We start from the raw sequence: 22295 nt of genomic DNA, 5'->3' as shown, positions 1-22295 counted from the left end.
CTGTTTTCTAGCTAAGGTATTTTCTGGCGTTCTGGGGAGGCAAACAACCAAGATACAGTCTCTTCAGGCTTTCATTTGCTGAGAAAAATGGCCCTTCAGAATCTGTGATATTTTGGGCACATTGAGCGAAATTTGGGGTCATCTAACAGGTTAATGATCCAAATCATTAAACGGGCTACACTAATCTTCCTTCCCACAAGAACGATGTCAGTCATTTGACTTCTAAAAATGAGGACACTAGGAAACAAGTTGAGATGGGAAAAATTGTGGGCAGCTTGTATGCACTTTAAACAAGTTCAGGTTCTAATTCAAGAGGAAGAAAGTTTACAGGGGTCTTCTCTCTGCACACAAATTAGATCTTTAAATATATATACAAATTGTTTTTTTCCTTTGCTTTTAGAATGCTAGTGCTATAAATTAAGTGTTAATTGCTTGGTTTATTGTCCACCTCTCTTGTAGTTAAAATATGCTTTATATACTATGATTAAATTAACCTCTCTTTGGAACTTCCCTGGCAGTCCAGTGGTTAAGAATCCATGCTTCCACTGCAGGGGCCATGGGTTCAATCCCTGGTTGGGGAACTAGGATCCTGCATGCTGAGCAGTGCAGCCAAAAAAAAAAATAAAAAAATAAATTAAGCTCTCTTTGTAAACCAGCCATTATGCCTTCATTTGTATATCTTTGCTCCATAAAATACTGTATTCACAATCTCCTCAAGCTTCTAACCTTTAAGAGTATTTACTTAGCCATTACGTCATTCAAACTCAGATTTTTCCATTTTTAATCTCGAGGATTATTCAATCCTTGAGATCTGGGACAACGTTAAAAGTGCTAGAAACAATGCTTCCAAGTCCTTACCTTTCCCTATTTCCTATGTGTGTTCAAACCATTAAGTCTTTCTTTTTTTTTTAATAAATTTATTTATTATTTATTTATTTTTGGCTGCGTTGTGTCTTCGTGGCTGCATGCGGGCTTCCTCTAGTTGCGGCAAGCTGGGGCTACTCTTTGTTGCGGTGCACGGGCGTCTCATTGCAGTGCTTCTCTTCTTGCGGAGCGTGGGCTCTAGGCGCACGGGCTTCACTAGTTGTGGCACGCGGGCTAAATAGTTGTGGTTCACAGGCTTTGTTGCTCTGCAACATGTGGGATCTTCCTGGACCAGGGCTTGAATCCGTGTCCCCTGCATTGGCAGGCGGATTCTTAACCACTGCGCCTCCAGGGAAGCCCCAACCCATTAACTCTTAAGAAAATATTTCTTCACTAAAAATAAGGTTTTCCCAGACAAGCTTTGATGGTTATCTGAGGTGGACAAACCCAGAGGTGCCACAAGCAGGTCAGTCTAACACAAAGGACACACCATAAATGAGTGGTGATTCCACTCTGGAAAATAAATTTCTACCAAGAGGAGTGGTACTCAGGCATCATCCCGTATTATAGAAGAAGGAAATCCTGTCTCTTAAACAAAATAGAATCCAGAACCTCCAAAGTTCATAGGTGGGAAGTGAAAATCCAGATAGGAAAGTCTCTGAAAAAGTGGCTTGTTTTAGTCCTACTCTGTGGTAGGCAGAATTCTTAGATGACCCCCAAATAACATGTAATCCCCTCTCCTTGGCATATGGGTAGAATCTGTGAATATGATGAGCTGTTACTCCTGTGATTAGGTTACGTTATATGGCACAGTTGACTTTTTTTTAATTGTCGTAAAAAACACTACATAAAATTTACCATCTTAACCATTTTAAAGTGTACAGTTCAGTAGTGTTAATTATAAGCAAATTGTTGTGCAGCAGATCTCCAAAACTTTTTCATCTTGCAAAACTGCAACTCTGTACCCAGTGAAAAGTAATTCCCTATTTCCCTCTCCCTCCAGCTTCTGACAACTTCCATTCTACTTTATGCTTCTATAAATTTGAGAACTATAGATATTTCATATAAGTGAAATCATATAGTATTTATCTTTTTGTGTGTGACTGGCTTGTTTCTCTTAACATAATGTGCTCAAGTTTTATGAACGTTGTAGCCTATGACAGGGTTTCGATCTTTTGTAAGGCTGATTAATATTCCATTGTATGTATATACCACATTTTGTTTATCCATTCACCCATTGGTGGACACGTGGGTTGCTTCTGTCTCTTGACTATTACGAATAATGCTGCAGTGAACATGGATGTGCAAGTATCTCTTTCAGACTCTGCTTTCGAATCTTTTGGATACATACCCAGAAGTGGGATTGCTGGATCATACAGTAGTTCTATTTTTAATTTTTTGAGGAGCTGCCATAATGTTTTCCATAGCAGCTGCACCATTTTACAATCTCACCAACAGTACACAAAGGTTCCAATTTCTCCACATCCTTGTAAACACTTGTTATTTTCCGTTTTTTGATGGTAGCCATCCAAATAGGTATGACATGATATCTCATTGTGGTTTTGATTTGCATTTCTCTAATGATTAGTGATGCTGATCATCTTTTCCTATGCCTTTTGGTCATTTAAATCATCTTTGAAGAAATGTCTATTCAGGTCCTTTACTCATTGTTTAATTAGGTTATTTTGCTGTGATTTAGTTGAAGGAGTTCTTTATATATTCTAGATATTAACTCCTTATCAGATATATGATTTGCAAATATTTTTCTCATTCCATAGATTACCTTTTTTTTTTTTTGGCTGTGTTGGGTCTTCATTGCTGCGCACAGGCTTTCTCTAGTTGTGGCAAGCGGGGGCTACTCTTCATTGTGGTGCACGGGCTTCTCACTGCGGTGGCTTCTCTTGCTGTGGAGCACAGGCTCTAGGCATGCGGGCTTCGGTAGTTGCAGCACGCGGGCTCAGAAGTTGTGGCACATGGGCTTAGTTGCTCCGTGGCATGTGGGATCTTCCTGGACCAGGAATGAACCCGTGTCCCTGCATTGGCAGGTGGATTCTTAACCACTGCACCACCAGGGGAAGTCCCTCCATAGATTACTTTTTAATGTTGATGTTTTTCCTTTGATGCACAGAAATTTTTAAGCTTGGAGTAGTACCCTATGTATATTTTGCTTTTGTTGCCTATGCCTGTGGCGTCACATCCAAGAAATCACTGCCAAATCTAAGGTCATGAAGTTTTCCCTGTTTTTTTTCTAGGAATTCTATAATTTTGAGTCTTACATTCAGATCTTTTTTTTTTTTTTAATAAATTTATTTATTTTATTTATTTATTTTTGGCTGTGTTGGGTCTTCGTTTCTGTACGAGGGCTTTCTCTAGTTGCGGCAAGCGCGGGCCACTCTTCATCGCGGTCGCGGGCCTCTCACTATCGCGGCCTCTCTTGTTGCAGAGCACAGGCTCCAGACGCGCAGGCTCAGTAGTTGTGGCTCATGGGCCCAGTTGCTCTGCGGCATGTGGGATCTTCCCAGACCAGGGCTCGAACCCGTGTCCCCTGCATTGGCAGGCAGATTCTCAACCACTGCGCCACCAGGGAAGCCCCACATTCAGATCTTTAATCCATTTTGAGCTAATGTTTGTATGTATTGAAAGATAAAGGTACAATTTTGTTATTTTGCATGTGAGTATCCAGTTTTGCCGGCAACATTTGTTGAAGAGACCATCCTTTCCCTATTGAGTGGCTGCTTGGCAGCCTTGTCGAAAATCATTTGCTCACATATACAAGGATTTATATTGGGCTCTCTGTTCTATTTTATTGGTTTATATGGGCACAGTTGACTTTCAGAAAGAAAGATTATTTGGGTGTGCCTAACCTAATCACATGAGCCATGTAAGAGCAGAGAATTTTTTCTGGCTGGTCACTTGAGCAAGCCAGCACAAGCAAGATTTGACAAAGGCATGTTACTGAGATGGAGGGGGTCCTGTGGCTAAAACCTGAGAGCAGCCTCTAGGAGTCGAGAGTGTGCCCCAGTTGACAGCTGACAACTGCAAGGAAATGAATTCGGCCAACAATCTAAATGAGCTTGGAAGTGGATCTTTTTCTAGTTGAGCCTCATGATGATAACACAGCCGATTCAACATTTTTATTTCAGCCTCATGAGACCCTGAACAGAGGACTCAGTTAAAATGTGCCAGACTGCTATCATACAGAAATGGTGAGACAGTAAATTTCTGGTATATTGAGATGCAAAATTTGTGGTATTTGTTACACAGCAAGAGAAAACTAACATACCCAGGTCACACCTTCCTCTTTTGATGAGGTCATTCTAATCACTGGGGCCATTAGTCCACTGGACTCCATGGCTCCTTTGTTCTGACCAAAGTTGAGACTGAATGAAACGTTTTTCTTTTTTCTCTTTTTATTTACTTATCTTTAGGGAGGAATTTTTAAGTTAATGTATTAAGTTTGTAAATAGGTAATATGTATACATGGTTCAGAAATCAAAACATGTAACATCTCTACATATTACAGTGAGAGTAATCCCTCATCGGCCTGTTCTGTTCTGCCTCATCTGCCTGTTATCACCTGCCAACCATCTCCCCAGGGAACCACTGCTTCTAGTTTCTTGATATCCTTCCTGAGTTATTTTAAATGCATATATGTGACCAAAAAAACTGTTAATTACTCCCAATATCAATTCTCTTCTTAAATAGCATTAGAATTTTTATTGGAGCAAATGCCTGACAGGAATCAAAATTATATTCCCCAGGGTCCCTTATAGCTGGTGTGACCAGGTGTGGCAGCTTCCAGGAACTTTCCTTGGTGTATGCCCTTTGTCCCTTCTTCTCATTTTCCATCCCACTGCCTGGAAAGGAGATGCTTCCTTGGACCGAGGACAAGGCCATGCCCTAAGAATGGAGGGCAGGTGAGCTAGAAGGAAACTAGCCCCGTGAGTGTGTCATGTAGCAGAGCCCTGACTCCATTCTGGACTGCCTTCCCCTAGATGTTTACAGAGAGAAATGATCTTTTATCTTGTTTAAGCCACTGTTCTTTTTGAGTATTATCACTGGAAGCTAAACCTAATTCCTAACTAACACAATATTTTTAAAAATATGAAGATACAGTTTCCCTTACCCCTTCTTTTACCAAAATAATACAGTATTACATAATTCAATATTACATTGCTCTGTATTTTGCTTCTTTGACTTAACAGTTTACCTTGTAGCTCTTTCCATTTTGTACTGTCAGGGGGGACAAGAAGGAGATGGCACACTACAAACAGGTGTTCAGGGAAGATTAACAGGACTAATTATAAAGATGTGGGCAGGGTTAGGAGAAACCAGTAAGGGAAGGGGAAGCCACAGTGGGAAGCCACTAGTACCCTTAGGCCTGAAAAGGTAAGTAGATGGACTGGTTATCAGAACTCAGAGAGATCTGTTGCTGCAGGACAGGGCAACCCAACAGAAGTGTGGCTTTTGATTTTAAAAAATAGCTTCCAACCGTCACCTCATTAGGGAAGGGAGCCTGAGGAATATCCTAATCACTTTCTTCCTATTCTCCAGTCTCCTGTTGGTGCCTCCTGTTTCCTAAATCCAAGCAAAAGCCAGAGGGCAAGGAAGATTGGTGGTTGCGATTCACAAAGTTCACCCCCCTGGAGCCCAGAGCAGTATGGAGAAAGGCAAAGAGTGCATCGAGAGGGAAAAACAGAAAATATCCAGCACTATCCACCCATGTTACTTCTCAGCATCTACTTTGTCCTTTGTTTAGGAGAGAAATTTGTGTCCCCAACACATGGAACGTACAAAGTCCCAACAGCTCCATGCATTCATAGGGTAATGTCTTTCAGTCATATTCCAGTATCATTAAACTTTAGCCACGACATTGCTCTTCATTTAAATCCGCAGGAGGATTTACAAAATCAGTGCAATCCCTATCAAAATTCCAACTGCTTTTTTTGCAGAAATGGACATGCTGATCCTAAAACTCATATGGAAATGAAAAGGACCCTAAAGAGGCAAAAAAAAAAAAGAAAGAAAGAAAGAAAGAAACCACTGAGAAAGAAGAGTAAAGTTGGAGGACTCATATCTCTTGATTTTAAAACTTATTACCAAGCAACAGTTATCAAAATATTGTGCTACTTGCATAAAGACCGATATATAGACCATGTATAGATCAATGGAATAGATTGAGAGTCCAGAAATAAACCCATACATTTATATTCAATTGATTTCTGACAAAAGCACCAAGACCATTGAATAGGGAAAGAATAGTCTTTTCAAAATATGGTCCTGAGACAAGTGAATATCCACATGAAACGAATGAATTTGGACTTCTATCTCACACCATACACAAAAATTAACTCAAAATGGAACAAAGACCTAAACAAAACAGGTGAAACTATAAAACTCTGAGACAGAAACCTTGGTGTAAATCTCTTTGATTTTGGAGTAGGCCACAGTTTCTTAGATATGACACCAAAAGCACAAGCAACCAAATAAAAAAATAGATAAATTGAACTTCACCAAAATTTAAAACTTCTGTGTGGCAAATGATACCATCAAGAAAGTGGAAAACAAATCCACAGAATGGGAGGCAAATTTTTCAAATCATATCTCTGATAAGGGTCCAGTATTGAAAATACATAAAGAACTCTAATGACACAACAATAAAAAAAACAAAAAAAAACCATTAAAAAGCAGGTAAGGATATGAGTAGACAGTTCTCCAAAGAAGATATACAAGTGGTCAGTAAGTACATGGAAAGATGTTCAACATCAATAGTCATCAGAGAGGGACTTCCCTAGCGGTCCACTGGTTAAGACTCGCCGCTTCCACTACAGGGGGCACATGTTCAATCCGTGGTTGGGGAAATAAAATCCCGCATGTCACGCCAAAAAATTTTTTAAAAAGAAAGAAAAAGAATAGTGGTCAGAGAAATGCAAATCAAACCCACATTGAGCTAACACTTCATACCTGCTAGGATAGAAATCAATCAATTGATCAACCAATCAATCAATAGCATAATAGTGCTGACAAGTATGTGGAGAAAATGGAACCCTCATACGTTGCTGGTGGAAATGTAAAATGGTGTAGCACTATGGCAAACAGATTGGAAGTTCATTAAAAAGTTAAACAGAATTGCACTATTTCCCAGCTATTCCTCTCCTAGGTATATAACCAAAAGAAAAGAAAACATATGTCCCCACTAAAATATGTACATGAACGTTCATAGAAGCATTATTCATAATAGTCAAAAAGTGGAAACAATTTTAATGTCCATCAACTGATTAACTGATAAACAAAATGTGGTATAATCATGCAATGGAATATCATTCACCCATAAAAAGGAATGAAGTATTGATACATGCTACAACATGGATGAACCTTAAAAACATTATTCTAAGTAAAATAAGGCAGACATAAAAGGCCATGTATTGTATGATTGCATTTATATGAAATGTCCAGAATAAGCAAATCAATAGAGATGGATTATCTACACAAAAAGTAGATAGTGATTGCCAGTGGAAGGGGAAAAGGGGAAATTAGGATTAACTGCTAACAGGTATGGGGTTTCTTTTTGAGATAACAAAAATGTTTTGGAATTAGATAGTGGTGATAGTTGCACAACATATAAATATACTAAAAACCATTGAATTGCACACTTTTTTTTTTTTTGGCCTCGCCGTGCTGCATGGGATGTTAGTTCTCTGACCAGGGATTGAACCCACGCCTGCTGCAGTGGAAGCGTGGAGTCTTAACCACTGGACTGCCAGGGAAGTCCCTGAATTGCACACTTTAAAATGGTGAATTTTATGCTATATTAATTCTATTTTATTAAAAATATTACCAAAAAATTATCAGGGAAGGGGGTGGGTGAGACAATTAATGCAAAACACAGCTGCCACATTCCTCACTTCTCTAACCAGTGACAAAGCCTAAGTTGAGAATCATGGACTCTTTCCTCCACTACCCATTCCACATCCCCCTGACTAGCACCGCAGCTGAGTGGGGTTCTTTACTTGACAGGGTGTTATGGACTGAATGTTTGTGTCCCCACCCAAAATTCATATGTTGAAATTCTAACCTCCAAGGTGGTGGTCTTAGGAGGTGGAGCCTTTAGTAGGTGATTAGGTCACAAGGTCATGAGTACCTTCATAAAAGAGGCCCCAGGCAGAGATCTCTTATCCTTTCAACCATGTGAGGACACAGCAAAAACACACTGCGTGTGAACCAGGAAGTTGTTCCTCACCAGACTCCGAATCTGCAGGTGCCGTGATCTTGACCTTCCTGGCCTCCAGAACTGTGAGAAATAAAAGTTCATTGTTTATAAGCCACCTAGTTCATGGTATTTTTGTTATGGGAGACATAATCTCTACCTCATTCCTCATAGTCAAACCTCATTCCTGGGGATTTCCCTGGTGGTGCAGTGGTTGAGAATCCGCCTGCCGATGCAGGGGACACGGGTTCTATCCCTGGTCCAGGAAGATCCCACATGCCTCGGAGCAACTAAGCCCGTGCGCCACAACTACTGAGCCCACGTGCCACAACTACTGAAGCCCTCGCACCCTAGAGCCCGTGCTCTGCAGCAAGAAAAGGCACTGCAATGAGAAACCCACACACCACAACAAAGACCCAATGCAGCCAAAAATTAAATAATTAAATAAATAAATAAGTAAAATATATCCATACTTTAAAAAATATCTATTATTTTTAAAAAAACAAACAAACCTCATTCCTGTAGTATTTTGGTCTTTGGGGGTTTTATTTTGATTGACTGCTGAAGTGAATCCCCTGGGTTTCAAATAGAGTCCCCCTCGCCTCCACTGTGTAGTAGCAAGCAGCTCTCCAACCAGTAGAATCACCTCTTATCTGCCTCTCTGAAATCAAGACAAAGCCAAGTTTGACTTTCAAGTATCCCCATTTTGATGATAAACAGGCGCAGGGAATACATGTGACTAATACTAAGTAGAAATCAAAGAAATCAAGCCTAAACTTTGTACAAAAATCTGTATATTCATTGGAAATTATAGTTGTAACCATTGAGTTGTCTTATTTGATGTTTGGAAAATTCCAGTAACTATTTCTGCAATGAATATGGATACTACATAGGACTTTAGTACTTTGGTGTTACATGGGGTTTTTTTTTCTTTTCTTTTTTTCTTTTTTACATTTGTGGAGTTTATATTTTAGTATGAAATTCTTGATTTTTTTTTTTTTTTTACCCTGAATAACAGAAGAAAGAATGTTAATCTCAGTGGCTTTTGTGATTTGCCATGGAGGTAAGATCTTTTAAGAAACCCAATTTTTAAAACAATGTACAAGAAGAGAATGGATAAACAACAAGGTCCTACTGTATAGCACAAGGACCCACATTCAATACCCTGTGATAAACCATAATGGACAAGAATATGAAAAAGAATATATATATGTATAACTGAGTCACTTTGCCGTACAGCAGAAATTAACACAACATTGTAAATCAACTATTCTTCAATAAAATTTTTTAAAAACTAAAAACAATGTACAATTTTCATGGAAAAGTGGAAAAAATATGTACAGTTTTCATGATCAAACAAGATTTATCTCAGGAACCCACAGTAGATTTAGCACTCAAACATTAAGCAATATAACTAGCATTTCATGGTGTTACCTGTTTTTAAAAAATCAAGTCTTGGGAATTCCCTGGTGATCCAATGGTTAGGATCCTCACTCTCACTGCCAAGGGCCTGGGTTCAATCCCTGGTCAGGGAACTATAATCCCACAAGCTGCGTGCCTCAAAAAAAAAAAAAAAAGGAGCCAAAAATGGCCAGAGAGAGGTCTCAATTTCCAGTTTAACAAGACTGTCTGACTATGTTACCTAGAAAAGCATTTCCTCGTTGGGTACCTGAGCCTCCAAACCCACTGAATCTAAGGTTATGGAGATAGAAAGAGAAAATTCTGAAAGTGAGTTCTAAGGAATAATGAGAGAGGCCATTCTTATGTCTACCCTTTGGTTCTTGGACCCCTGGATTCTGAATATAAGACAGACACCACCATAGCATGGTCCCTGGGTTAAGGTGTGTACTATTAATACATACAGCACCTCAACTTTCAGTAGAACTTCCCACCATTCTTTCAAGCTAGATGCTCTGGGTGATAGGCCATGTAAGGCCCGAAGATTCTGAGAGCATGAGCCCAGCGTAGCACATCTTTACCATAAACTGTGACTCTGGTCAGGGTCAATGCTGAATTGGGTACCATGATAACTGATAAAATCTCCTTTCAGTCAACAAATGCTGGGAGAGGCAGTGTGAAAAGGGAAAGTAAATCCATAACTTGAATATGTGTTTACTCATTAGGAACAGATTGCTGCCCCCTCCGTGATGAAAGGGGTCTCACGAAATCAGCCTGCACCAGGTACCTGGCTGACCCCTCGGGAATGGACCATGTTAGGAGCTCACGCTTGGTGTCCGCCATTGATAGGTTGAGCACTCAAGCCGTGGTGACAGCCAGACCACCTGGGTGGGCGAAGTCCTTGCTGCCACGGTGGTGTTGTACTCTGTCCCACTGAGCAAGCACAGGAGTGACTGGGGAGAGAGGTTGACCGACATGCAGAGTTAAGGATCATCTTGTCCCCAGATTGTTGAGAAACTCTTCTGCAATGCATGACCTTTGGAGAGCTTCCGTTCAGGTCAAAAATATTTTCACGCTCTGTGCCTGCTCAATCAACATGCCTCTTCCCCCAGATTTCTTTGTCCCCAGTCTTTTAGTCTTGTTCTTTTCCGGACAAGCAGACCCGTGCATTAGTCACTGCCTGTAAATTAGGACTGACCCATACCGCAGACTCTTTCTCCTTTTGGGCAAAGTAGACAAGCAAACTTTGTCCACGTGATGTCCTGTCCACTGGGAAAATTTCTCCTCAGCACACTTTCAGGGCCACCTCTAACTGAGGCTGAAAGCTGTGCCGTCTGCATCTGCTGGTGCCAGCACACCATGTAGGCCCAAACGTGAAGCAGTCCTGTGCCTTTTCCTCCTCTGTTAACCGTTGCTAGGGAATCCCCATGTGGCCCAAGGTACAAGTTGAGTGAGAGGTAGCAATGTACTAGCCCCAGGCACCACGGGGGTCTGAGCTGCCTTCCAGACCTTCTCCACCTGGTCTTGGATATTCCACTCCCATTTAACATTGGAAGGCTGCTGTACACGTCCAGTTTCATGATTTTGTGGCTCAGATAATATCCAATTCATGATGGATAATTTGGGACACAGAGTTGATCAGAATGCCACAGTCAGATAGTCATCCCATCTTTACCAAGACCCAGGAATAAGCCAGGAGCTGCTTCTCAAAGAGGGAACAGTTGTCCAAAGAGACCATGGCTCTACTCTGACACCCTAAGGGCCTGGGCTGTGATGCTTTCCCTGGTCCTACCAGAGGCTCGCTGCAGCATCCCTGTCTGCCACAGACACTTCCAAAGCCACCAGGTCTGCTGGGTCATAAGGCCCAAGTGACAGGGCATTTTGTACCATAGCCTCGACTTGCTAAAGACTTTTCACTGGGCACCACTCAAAACTGACCCAGCAGACTTCCCTGGTGGTCCAGTGGCTAAGACTCCGAGCTCCCAATGCAGGGGGCCCGGGTTTGATCCCTGGTCAGGGAACTAGATCCCACATGCCACAACTAAGAGTTCACATGCCACAACTAAGACCTGGCGCGGCCAAATAAATAAATATTAAAAACAAACAAACAAAAAAAACCTGACCCAGCATGTGGGTCAGAGCATGACGTGCAAATGTAATAGATGTTGCCTCCAAAATCAAAAGAGGCCCACAAAGCATGGTGCAAAGTTCAAAGTGAAGCAACTTTTCTCCCTCTTTAAGGGGGCTATCTGAACATGCCCCAGTCCCCTGAATGTCCACAAGAACATCCCACTGTCACCAAGCCCCTTGCTGCCTTTAATTCCCATCCTCTGGCATGCGTGTTCTTTACTGTGGCGACTAGGGTCCTGGCTACTGCCCACTCACCAGGTCCAGTTAATATAACTTTATCAATACAGCCGACCAACAAGATGATCAAGTTCCACCTGCACTTTGTTGTGACAGAAACAGAGTGGACATAGCCCTTAGGTAAAACTGTAAAGGCACTAATCTCTCTGCTCCATGAAGGCTAACTGCTTTGGTGACAGCAATGTACAAAATGTCTGTGATAAATCAATAGTAGGATAATCGTACTGGGTAGTAAGGGCGCTAACTTGTGCCAGGAAGATGCCATATCCAGAACCTCAACTGAGATTGGCACTACTCCTGAATAAATAACCTACATTCTCCAAGACTCTCTGGCTTTTGTACTGTTTAGATAGGTGAGTTATGTGGAGATGTGGTAGAAATTATCCATTCTGTGTTTTTTGAGTTTTTGATTGAGCTATTCATCCCTCCTCCAGGGATGTGGTGTTGCTTTTGATTTACTGTCTTGGATTGGAGGTCAGGATGTGGAAGTTCCAGGGGCTTCTATTTGGCCCCTTTCTACCTGACAGCACTCACTCCATGGGTCAGGGAGCCAGTATGGGGGTCCTTCAATTTGCCAAGTATATCTGTTATCAGTCTACTACCTGGGACAAGGGAAATAAGCACAGGATGGGTCCAGGATCCCACTGGACCCACTTTGCAATGAGTTTGGAACAAGATTTCATCGATCACTGAAACTCTGTAAGTCTCTTCTCAACAGGGGGACCACAATGACATTTTTGGGCTCCAGAGATTAGCTTCACGTTAGAGCCAGTTATCTAGTAACTCCAGGAAGGTCTGGGCATAAACTTTTTCTATTGTATAATCACCTGCTGAATGACTGTAAGTTTCTCCAAGGAAGGTTTGTGGCCACACTTCTGAGCCCTTCTGCAATAGGTCTTACATCCTTCTCAATCAAGGGGCTCCAAACCTGTGGTGTCTTAGATCCGGAAACTGAACAAGAACCAGGTCAGATCTCTGCCCACCTTTTCAAGAATTTTTTTTTTCTGTTCATCAGGTCAAGCAGTACCTTAGAAGTCCGTCCATCTATTTCACTCCTAAGGATGCCACGATCAATTAGCCACCGTCACAGATCCTTACAGATCAAAACTCCTTATTTCTGGTAAAGAACCCTCGTGGCTTGCTGTAGTAATGCACACTCCTTGTCTGTTGCTGCCACTTGGCCTCCACCACTCCCAGATTCCATTATCCCCACTGAAACTCCATTGCAACATCTTCTACCCTCATGTCAAGCCCAGAGAGAACAGCTGTCACAGGACTTTTCAAAGATGCTTGTACTCCTTTCACTAAGAATATACTTTCTAATGTCTTAGGAAACAAGCCTCCTCCAGATTTCCTGGGGTGTATGGTTAACAGGTGGCTTTGTGAACTGCACATAAACAATCCATGGAAGTATTTCTCTCCCTAAGCCTTGGGCTCTCTGTACAGTATTCCACAGAAGTTATAACATCTCATTCTCAGTGATTGCACGTGGCCGCTGAGTCCAGGCTTCAGTAAAACATCACAACACACCAACAAGGGATGGTGCAGAGCGCCAGCGCTGGCAACAGTGAGAAGCTTCCTGTACCGCTGGGCCTGGGTGGAGGGCAATGTTGCCAGAACCCTACCCAGTAGGAGCTGTGGTCTTTGGGAGAGGAACACTGCCACTGGCAACCACAGCCCCAGGGGAGAGAGAGCCAAGGAACTAACTCCTGCTGGTACTTCCCCCTCACCCAGCCTCAACAATGGAAGTCAAAGGGCAATGGACCCCAATAGATTCATTCTAGAAAGGGCAGCCTCCTAGGACCAAAACAAGGCAGAGAGGGTAAATAGTGAATTTGGAGAGGAAAATAGACAATATCCAGTACACATGTCAACGTATAAAGAACTTCCTTTTTAACAGCTGCATAGTATTTCATTGTATGACTATACCAGTGAGCTACATGTGTCCAGTCCTCTGCTGATGGATGTTTAGGTTGTTTCCAATCTTGTTATTATAGACAATATGGTTATGGATACTGTACTGTAATGTAATGTAACATATGTAATGAATAATATAACAAGTAACCTTGCACATAGGATTTTTTTTATTGTGGTAGAATATACCTGGCATAAATTTACATTTTAAGTGTACAATTCAGTGACTTTAAGTACACTGACATTATTGTGCAATCATCACCACCATCCATCTCCAGACTGCTTCATTATCCCAAACTGAAACTCTATACCCATTAAACAATAACTCCTCATTCCTCCCTCCCCCGCCGGCCCTAGTAACCATTATTCTACTTTCTGTCTCTATGTATTTGACTACCCTAGGTACTTCACATAAGTGGGAGCATATAATATTTGTCCTTTTGTGTCTGGGTCATTTCACTTAGACATTTATTTATAAGCTACTTATGGCTTATATCACTTATTCCACTGGGCCAAGATTCATCCATGTTATAGCATATATCAGAGTTTCATTTCTTTTTAAGGCTAAACCACATTTCATTGTATGTGTGCACATGTGATATTTTGCATATGTGTTAACATACATGTGATAGAAATGAAATTACTGGATCTAAGCATATATATCATTGTAATTTTTATGTTTATTGCTGAATTGCACCCTCCCCACAACCCACTGAAGAATTTGTACCAGTTTATACTCCCATCAGCAATGTGTAAGAGTATCTAATTCGCATGTCTTTGCCAACACAGTATGTTGACTTTTGGATATTTGCTAACTGGAGAGATAAAAGAAACAGAAAAGATAAAAAATGGCATCATTATTATTAGTGTCTCTTATTATCAGAGAAGCTGTGGATTGTATGTTTTAGGTGGGCAGTGGGGGGAACTTTCAAGTACTAAATATTTACTAAATATTAAATAACACCTAAAGGAAATTAGAAGAGGGCAATAAATATTTTGAAAATTCATCTTAGAGAGTACAGATTTTATATGTTGCATACCCACCCAGCACTCATTTGCAGGCAGTCTTATAGTTCTATACTCCATCCCAAAAGGACTGGCATGACTCACAGGGTTTTCATGTTGGTCCCTGACGTTCTATTTGGGGGCCTGTCAATGGTGGCAAGTGCCTTCTTGGTGGCCCCCACCAGGGATCCCTCTTTTAGACATCTGACCTTTCCAAGGAAGAGAGAATCTGCTGCTCCTTCCTAAGGCCCTCTGTCTTGCTTTCGGTTTCGGGTCTGAAAAGCACACCACAACCAGGTAACTGATGCCAGAACTGACATCAGCCTTCAGGTGAGAGAAGGGGAGTGATTGGCAGCGGCATCTGTCACCCCACTGATCACCAGGGTGATCCTACTGATCTAGCTGATAAGATGCTATCATCTTTCTCATGGCTGCTCACGAATCCTTCCAAAGCTGTGCACGAACCTAGATGCAAGGGCTTAACAGGGTAACCGTGTCTTAGCTGGAATCACAGATAACCCTGGTAGAGCAGTAATCTCATATCGTATGTTTCCCAAACTTGCTTGATAATAAGAATCACTTGGGACATTTGTTAAAAATCCAGCTCACCAGGCCCCTTCCCTGGAGATTCTGTTTTAGTAGGTCACAAAGGGTGAGCAGCGTGCCCAGGTCACGCGACTGGTTAAGTGGCAGGGCCAGGATGCCATGATTCCACTCTTACAATTACTAACTATCTACATTTGGGCAAGTCACTTAATAAAAATAATTGCCATTTACAGAAAGCTTCATAGCTTATGAAACAATTTCACACCGTTATTATTTAATTCTTACAACCCTATAAAATTGATAAAATTACTCTCATTTTATAGAGGCTCAGAAAAGTCAAGTGATTGGCTGAGGCAGGGGGTCACACATTCAAATGCCTCTAGAGACCAGGCAGTTTCATCCGTTTTCTCAATCATTGATTCCTTCTTCATCCCTCTAGCAAGGAAGCATTCACTCGTTCATCCATTTAAAAAGTATTTACTGAGTACTGATGACCGGTGACACAGGGGTGAACTGTTTAAAATCCCTGCCCTCATGACGCTTGCATTTTAGGAGGGAAAACAAATAGTAAGCACATAAAGAACAAATAAATAAGATCATTTTAGATTATAGTAAGTGCTATGAAAGCAATAAAACAGGCCTTTTGAGCAGGGGCGGGGGCAGGGGAGGGTTGCCTAGGGTTTTCCAGTACAGTCGCCATTAGCCTGCATGTGTCTATGGAGCATTCGAAATACGGCTCATCCACACTGAGATGAGTCATAAGTGGAAAATAGACACTGGATTTTGAAGACTTAGTACCAAAAAAAGAATGTAAAATATCCCAATCGTAATTTTTATATTGATTATATGTTGAAAGGATATTTTAGACATGTCGGATGAAATAAAATAGATTATTAAAATCAAATCAACTTCACCTGTGTCTTTTGACTTGTTTTTTAATATGGCAAGAGAAAACTTAGAATTCCATTTGTGACTCCTGTCGTAGGTCTTTTGAATGGTGCTAATCTAGATTAACCAAGAGAAGCCTCTCAGAAGAAGTGATTATTTTTTTGGTTTTTTGGGTTTTTTTGTTTTTTGTTTTCTAAAGCTTCTTTCTTTCTTTATTCATTTATTTTTGGCAGTGTTGGGTCTTCGTTTCTGTGCGAGGGCTTTCTCTAGTTGCAGCGAGCGGGGGCCACTCTTCATTGCGATGCGCGGGCCTCTCACTGTCGCGGCCTCTCTTGTTGCGGAGCACAAGCTCCAGATGCGCAGGCTCAGTAGTTGTGGCTCACGGGCCCAGTTGCTCCGCGGCATTTGGGATCTTCCCAGACCAGGGCTCGAACCCGTGTCCCCTGCATTGGCAGGCAGATTCTCAACCACTGAACCACCAAGGAAGCCCTTTGGGGGTTTTTTAAATAAATTTATTTATTTTATTTATTTATTTTTGGCTGTGTTGGGTCTCTGTTGCTGCACGTGGGCTTTCTCTAGTTGCTACGAGCGGGGGCTACTCTTTGTTGCAGTGCGCGGGCTTCTCACTGCAGTGGCTTCTCTTACTGCGGAGCACGGGCTCTGAGTGCTCGTGCTTCAGTAGTTGTGGCATGCGGGCTCGGTAGTTGTGGCTCATGGGCTCTAGAGCACAGGCTCAGTAGTTGTGGTGCACGGGCTTAGTTGCTCCGTGGCATGTGGGATCTTCCCAGACCAGGGCTTGAACCCATGTCCCCTGCATTGGCAGGTGGATTCTTAACCACTGCACCTCCAGGGAAGCCCAAGAAGTGATGTTTGAGCTGAGACTTCCGTGACTAGGAGGCATCTGTGAGATCTGAGAGAGGAGTCTCCACAGGGGAAACTGGCGAAGTCCAGATGTGAATCTCTAACAACAGGGCGTGATGGAGTGTAGACAGAAGGAGAGAGTGTGTCCACCACAACCCTTCAAAGTGTGAGACACTGTGAAGGACACAAAGGGAGTGGCTGAGTTGTTTTCTACCTGGGTCAGCCTGGTCTAGGTCACACCGTTCCCCACCCTTAAGAGGAGGGAATGCCAGATCAGCCGGACCAACTCAGTCCACTTGCTGAGGAACCAGGCTGCAGCTAGCCACCAAGTCTCCCTCAATCCCATCACGCAGCTAAAAAAGACTTGGGTGATTTTCTTTTGATTCCAGGTCCCACATTCTTTCCACTTAGCCTGTTTTGGGCAATAGATCCTTTTAAGAATCTGATAAAACCATGGGCCACATCTCCCACCATGACCACTACCACCGCATCGTGCCCACATTAATATTACATATAATATAAGGGGTCAGAGGTCCTCCCCTGAAGCCCACCCATGAACACAGATTAAGAAGCTCTGCAGGGCTTCCCTGGTGGCGCAGTGGTTAAGAATCCGCCTGCCAATGCAGGGGACCTGGGTTCGATCCCTGGTCCGGGAAGATCCCACATGCCACAGAGCAACTAAACCTGTGCACCACAACTACTAAGTCTGCGCGCTCTAGAGCCCGCGAGCCACAACTGCTGAGCCCACGTGCCACAACTACTGAAGCCCGTGTGCCTAGAGCCCGAGCTCCGCAACAAGAGAAGCCACCGCAATGAGAAGCCTGCTCACCGCAAGGAAGAGTAGCCCCCGCTCGCTGCAAGTAGAGAAAGCCCGTGCACAGCAACGAAGACCCAATGCAGCCAAACATAAACAAATAAAAACAAATAAATTAAAAAAAAACAAAAAGAAGCTCTGCAGTATAGATAGTCAACTCCCTTCTCTACACCAAAACTGTAACATGGAGATGATAACATCAGCTTCCTTAGGTCATTGAAACACTGGGAGGATCAGACAAGGTGATTTTAGTGGAATTGCCATCCAAATGTAGGACATTACTACTACCTTCAGCCAGGAAGGATTTAAGGGCCTCTAACGGCAGTGCTGATGACTTGAAGGAATTTTTTTTTAACTGAAGACCTACAAAAAAGAGAGAGAGAGAGATACCAAGAAACGGAAGAGCACAAATATTATAATTTTCAAGTGACATAAGAAATTTTTGGAAATCTATTCTAGACCAGTGGTTCTCAATACTGCCTGCCCATTAGAATTGCTTAGAAAATGTTTAAAAAATTCTGATGAAGTAGCACAACCCCTAAAGAAGGGAATAAGTAATATCTAGAAAATCTACACATGGCTTTTGACCCAGCAATTCCATGTCCAGGACTCTGTCTCAAAGATAAGAGGGTAAATTTCCAAAAGGAGTTTAGCACAAGGCTATATTCGTCACTGCACTATTTCCAATAGCAAAAGCCTGTAAACAACCCAAATATCCAGAGATGAAAGGATTAGGTACCCAGGACTGATCCCCAGCAGGCTAGTCTCCCAGAAAAGGAGTGGGCCTCCTGTGAGGCTCCCTGGAAGCTGCTGTGGCCCTGTGATCAATTCTGGTTGGGTTAGATCCTTGCATCCCCCTCATCCTGATGATGCCAGGGCTGAGGCTGGGACTGGAACTTCCTCAATCCTGAACACTCACAGGGAAAATCCTGCCACCAGCATGCCATCTCCAAGAGCTGTCACTGCACAGCTTGGACCCCACTCCCAGATCACACTGTGAGAGGGCGGGTGATTCTCCCAACCTGAAAATTCATCTGGCAGGATCAGACCAGAAACAGGGTGATGCCACACAGTATTGCTATGGGCCCATCCTGATGACAGGGGAGGGGCCTGTGCTTCCTCCATCTTTTAGCTTAAATGTCCCACAGCACAAGGAAGAGGGAGTCTGGGGCTCAGCTCCACCTGGGATGGATAAGGGGAGACCAATCCTGTGTCCATGAGCTTTCCCTAGTGAATACTGTGCTGATGGGCCTGATATACACGCTACTTGGCCATTTGTCCATTTTTACATTCAACTGGTGCAGTGAACAGGGCACCTGGCCAGGCAGTCACCATAACTTTCCGGAAGATAATCAACAGATCAGGGATCAAAGTCCCACTGGAAGGTAGGATGGATCCTCTTGGGGTAGCATGGCCAGCTTTGGGGATGGTTAATCACTAATTGCTCATGGGAATCCCATGAAGACCTCAGCATGGAGACACAGGGAGTAAGCCTCCTGAAATAGAATTCTTTTGTTGTTGTTAATGACCTGGCAGGAGAGTTTCCCAGGAAAGGATGGCTCCATTGAAAGAAGGCTAAACCAGCACTCCTGATGCTAGTTCAGCCTCCCTGTGATCACTGAAGAACATACACTGTTGGCCTGACCATTTAGTACTCACGATGGAGGGGTGTTAGAGCAAGGCACAGACCACCCTAACGACTGGAACAAGGAGGATCCCCAAATTATACTTGATACCGAGCAGAGCCTTGTGGGGCTCCTGGGCATAAAGCCTTTCTGTGTCCCCCATTTCTTTGCTTACAGGAAATAGCCTTCATTCAGCCTCCTTGACCTTCCCTGAGTTCCAATGGGCAGATTCAAGCAGTTGTTAATTGAGGAAGGGAGGGGATGAGAGACCAGGGAGAAACAGTCAAGACAAACAGTAGTGCAGCCTTGGGGCAAAGTCCTGGTTACCCATCAACTGATACACACAACAATATCTTTGAGTTGTTCTGCAGATATTGAAACCCCCTCCAGGTGGGAGAAGGTAACAAGTAAGGACGGTATGCTGCCCACAAGCATGTAGACCCCAGACCAGTTGGAAACTGAAGGTTGAGGATGCTGACTCCTACTTACCCAGCACCAACCCATCAGAAGAATGTCCACGAGCTGATCACGCCCTCGAACCATTACTATAAAACTTCTCGCTATCCTCTCCAAGTTGGGACACATAGTTTTTCAAGGCAGGATCCCGCTGTGTCCCCCTTTGCCAGGCAAAGTAATAAAGATATCCCTTTCTAATTCACCCAAAACTCTGTCTCCGAGGTTCAATTCGGTACCGGTGTACAGAGAAGCTGAGCTTTCGGCATCATACTCCCTCTCTCTTAGAATAAAATAGTAAACTGGGCAAGCTGAAACAAAATAATCTAACTTTGTACTTTGCCTAGGTCCATTATTTCATTGAGAGTTGCAAGGTAGTGAAAGTCTAATTCTTTTATAACTTTTTCATTTATTAGAATCTTTTCATAAAGAACTTTATTTACTCCTTGTGAAATGGAGCAGGACCCTGTGGGGCCCTCCCGGGCTTCATTCAGCCTCCTTGACATTCCCTGAGTTCCAAAGGGTAGATTGAAACAGTTGCTAATCAGGGAAGGGAAGGAATGCAGAAACAAGAGAGGAGAAGCCAAGAAACTACAGTGCAGGCTTGGGTCGGCATCCTGGTTCCTCCCAAGGAATATACATAACAATACCTTTGAGTTCTTCTGCAGGAACTAAAGCCCCCACCCAGGTGGAGGATGGTAACTTCAGGCTGAGCGCAAGATTCCCGGAGCACTGCCCTTCTACCTCAGCACCAGCCAATCAGAAGAAAGTCACACACCCTGTAGCCTTCACCCCAAATTTTGCCTTTAAAAACTCTTCTCCAAAAACCACGGGGGAATTTGGGGTTTGAGGGCACAAGCCACTCATTTTCCTTGCTTGGTCCTGCAATAAACCTTTCTCTGTCCCAAACTCTGACATTTCGGTTTGTTTGGCCTCACTGTGTGTCGGGCACATGAACTTGTGTTCAGTAACACTTGTATATCTTGAGTTATACACAGGAAAGGCAAGAAAATTCCAGGCTTATTCCATATATTTCCTGCTCCAGACCTGGCCCATGCATTTCTCCAAGGAGTTTTTGGTATCTTTTAGTGAGAAATGATGTTTAGAGACTATAATATGGACTTAAGTGTGCCCATTGTTCCTGAGATGGTTTTTTTATAGGCATTTTCCATGAACAGAGTTAAGAAATTTGTATTTTTTTAAAAGAGAAAATATAATTTCATTCTGACCATCCAATCAAATTTAGGGTTAAAGGGGTTTTATTTACCTACCTTGATTTTATGTTTATATCTCTTTTTCTTCTGTTGAAATCTTAGTTCTTTATGATATTAGCATCATCATCAATCTGCTCTATCTTATCTATCCATCAGGATATATCCACTGATCACAAAGAAAGAGGCAACCAGACTTGGTGCCTTCTGATGTGATATAATAGGAAACACATCATCACCTAAGAAATATCCTTGCTAAATATTCCAACCTTAATATGAAGTAGATTTAATTATTGGTTTTCATGAAATATGGGAAACAAGGGAAAAGGAAAGGCCATATAGATGCAGTCAGCAAAACACAAAATGCGGGAGGCTCTCCAGGACAAATGACCAGATTTCTTTAAAAATAAGCTACAAAGAAGAGAAAAAAGAGTGAGGAGGAAACTATAGATTAAAATAAATGTAAGAGGTATATTAACCAAATCCTAATTCAAACAAACTGACTATAAAAGTTGTTTGTTAATGAGACAACTGGGAATTTGATAACTGACTGGATATGATACTGGATACTGCACTGGATACTGATGACATTAAGGAACTTTATTTATTGTTTTAGGTATGATAAAGATATTGTGTTTTACAAATAATTTTAGAGATATATATCAAAATAATCAAGGATGAGTTGATATACTTTGGGGCATTTTCTGTAAAACAATCCAATAGTGAGGAGAAGTGGGCCCAAAACAATAAAATCAGAAATGAAAGAGGAGATGTTTCAACTGACACCACAGAAATACAAAGGATCATAACAGATTACTATAAATAATTATACACCAATAAAATGGACAACCTAGAATAAATGAACAAATTCCTAGAAATAGTACAATCTCCAAAGACTGAATCAGGAAGAAATAGAAAATATGAATGGACTGTATACCAATAATGAACTTGAATTAGTAATTAAAAAAAAAAAAAAACAAAAAAAACTCCCAACAAACAATAGTCCAGGACCAGATGGCTTCACAGGTGAATTCTACCAAACATTTAAAGAAGTGTTAACATCTATCCTTCTCAAACTATTCCAAAAAATTGAAAAGGAATAGTACCTCTGAATTCATTCTATGAGGCCAGCCTCACTCTGA

At 42.2% G+C, this 22295-nt stretch overlaps 1 long non-coding RNA gene across 1 annotated transcript in view; it reads right to left on the bottom strand.

Annotated features, from left to right (window-relative positions):
* Positions 1–22295, bottom strand: part of LOC130709110 (uncharacterized) — a 151772-nt gene that overhangs the window by 93180 nt on the left and 36297 nt on the right. Inside the window, exons 3-4 of the long non-coding RNA XR_009009610.1 lie at positions 8584–8732; positions 8006–8155 (exon numbers count right to left, since the gene is read on the bottom strand). This is a non-coding gene — a long non-coding RNA (uncharacterized LOC130709110). The remainder of the gene's footprint in view (positions 1–8005; positions 8156–8583; positions 8733–22295) is intronic.

This window comes from Balaenoptera acutorostrata, chromosome 10 (assembly GCF_949987535.1).
Source record: "Balaenoptera acutorostrata chromosome 10, mBalAcu1.1, whole genome shotgun sequence".
NCBI classification, from domain to species: domain Eukaryota; kingdom Metazoa; phylum Chordata; class Mammalia; order Artiodactyla; family Balaenopteridae; genus Balaenoptera; species Balaenoptera acutorostrata.
The sequence above is the reverse complement of the archived record's forward strand: the minus strand, read 5'-3'. Positions and strand labels throughout refer to the sequence as shown.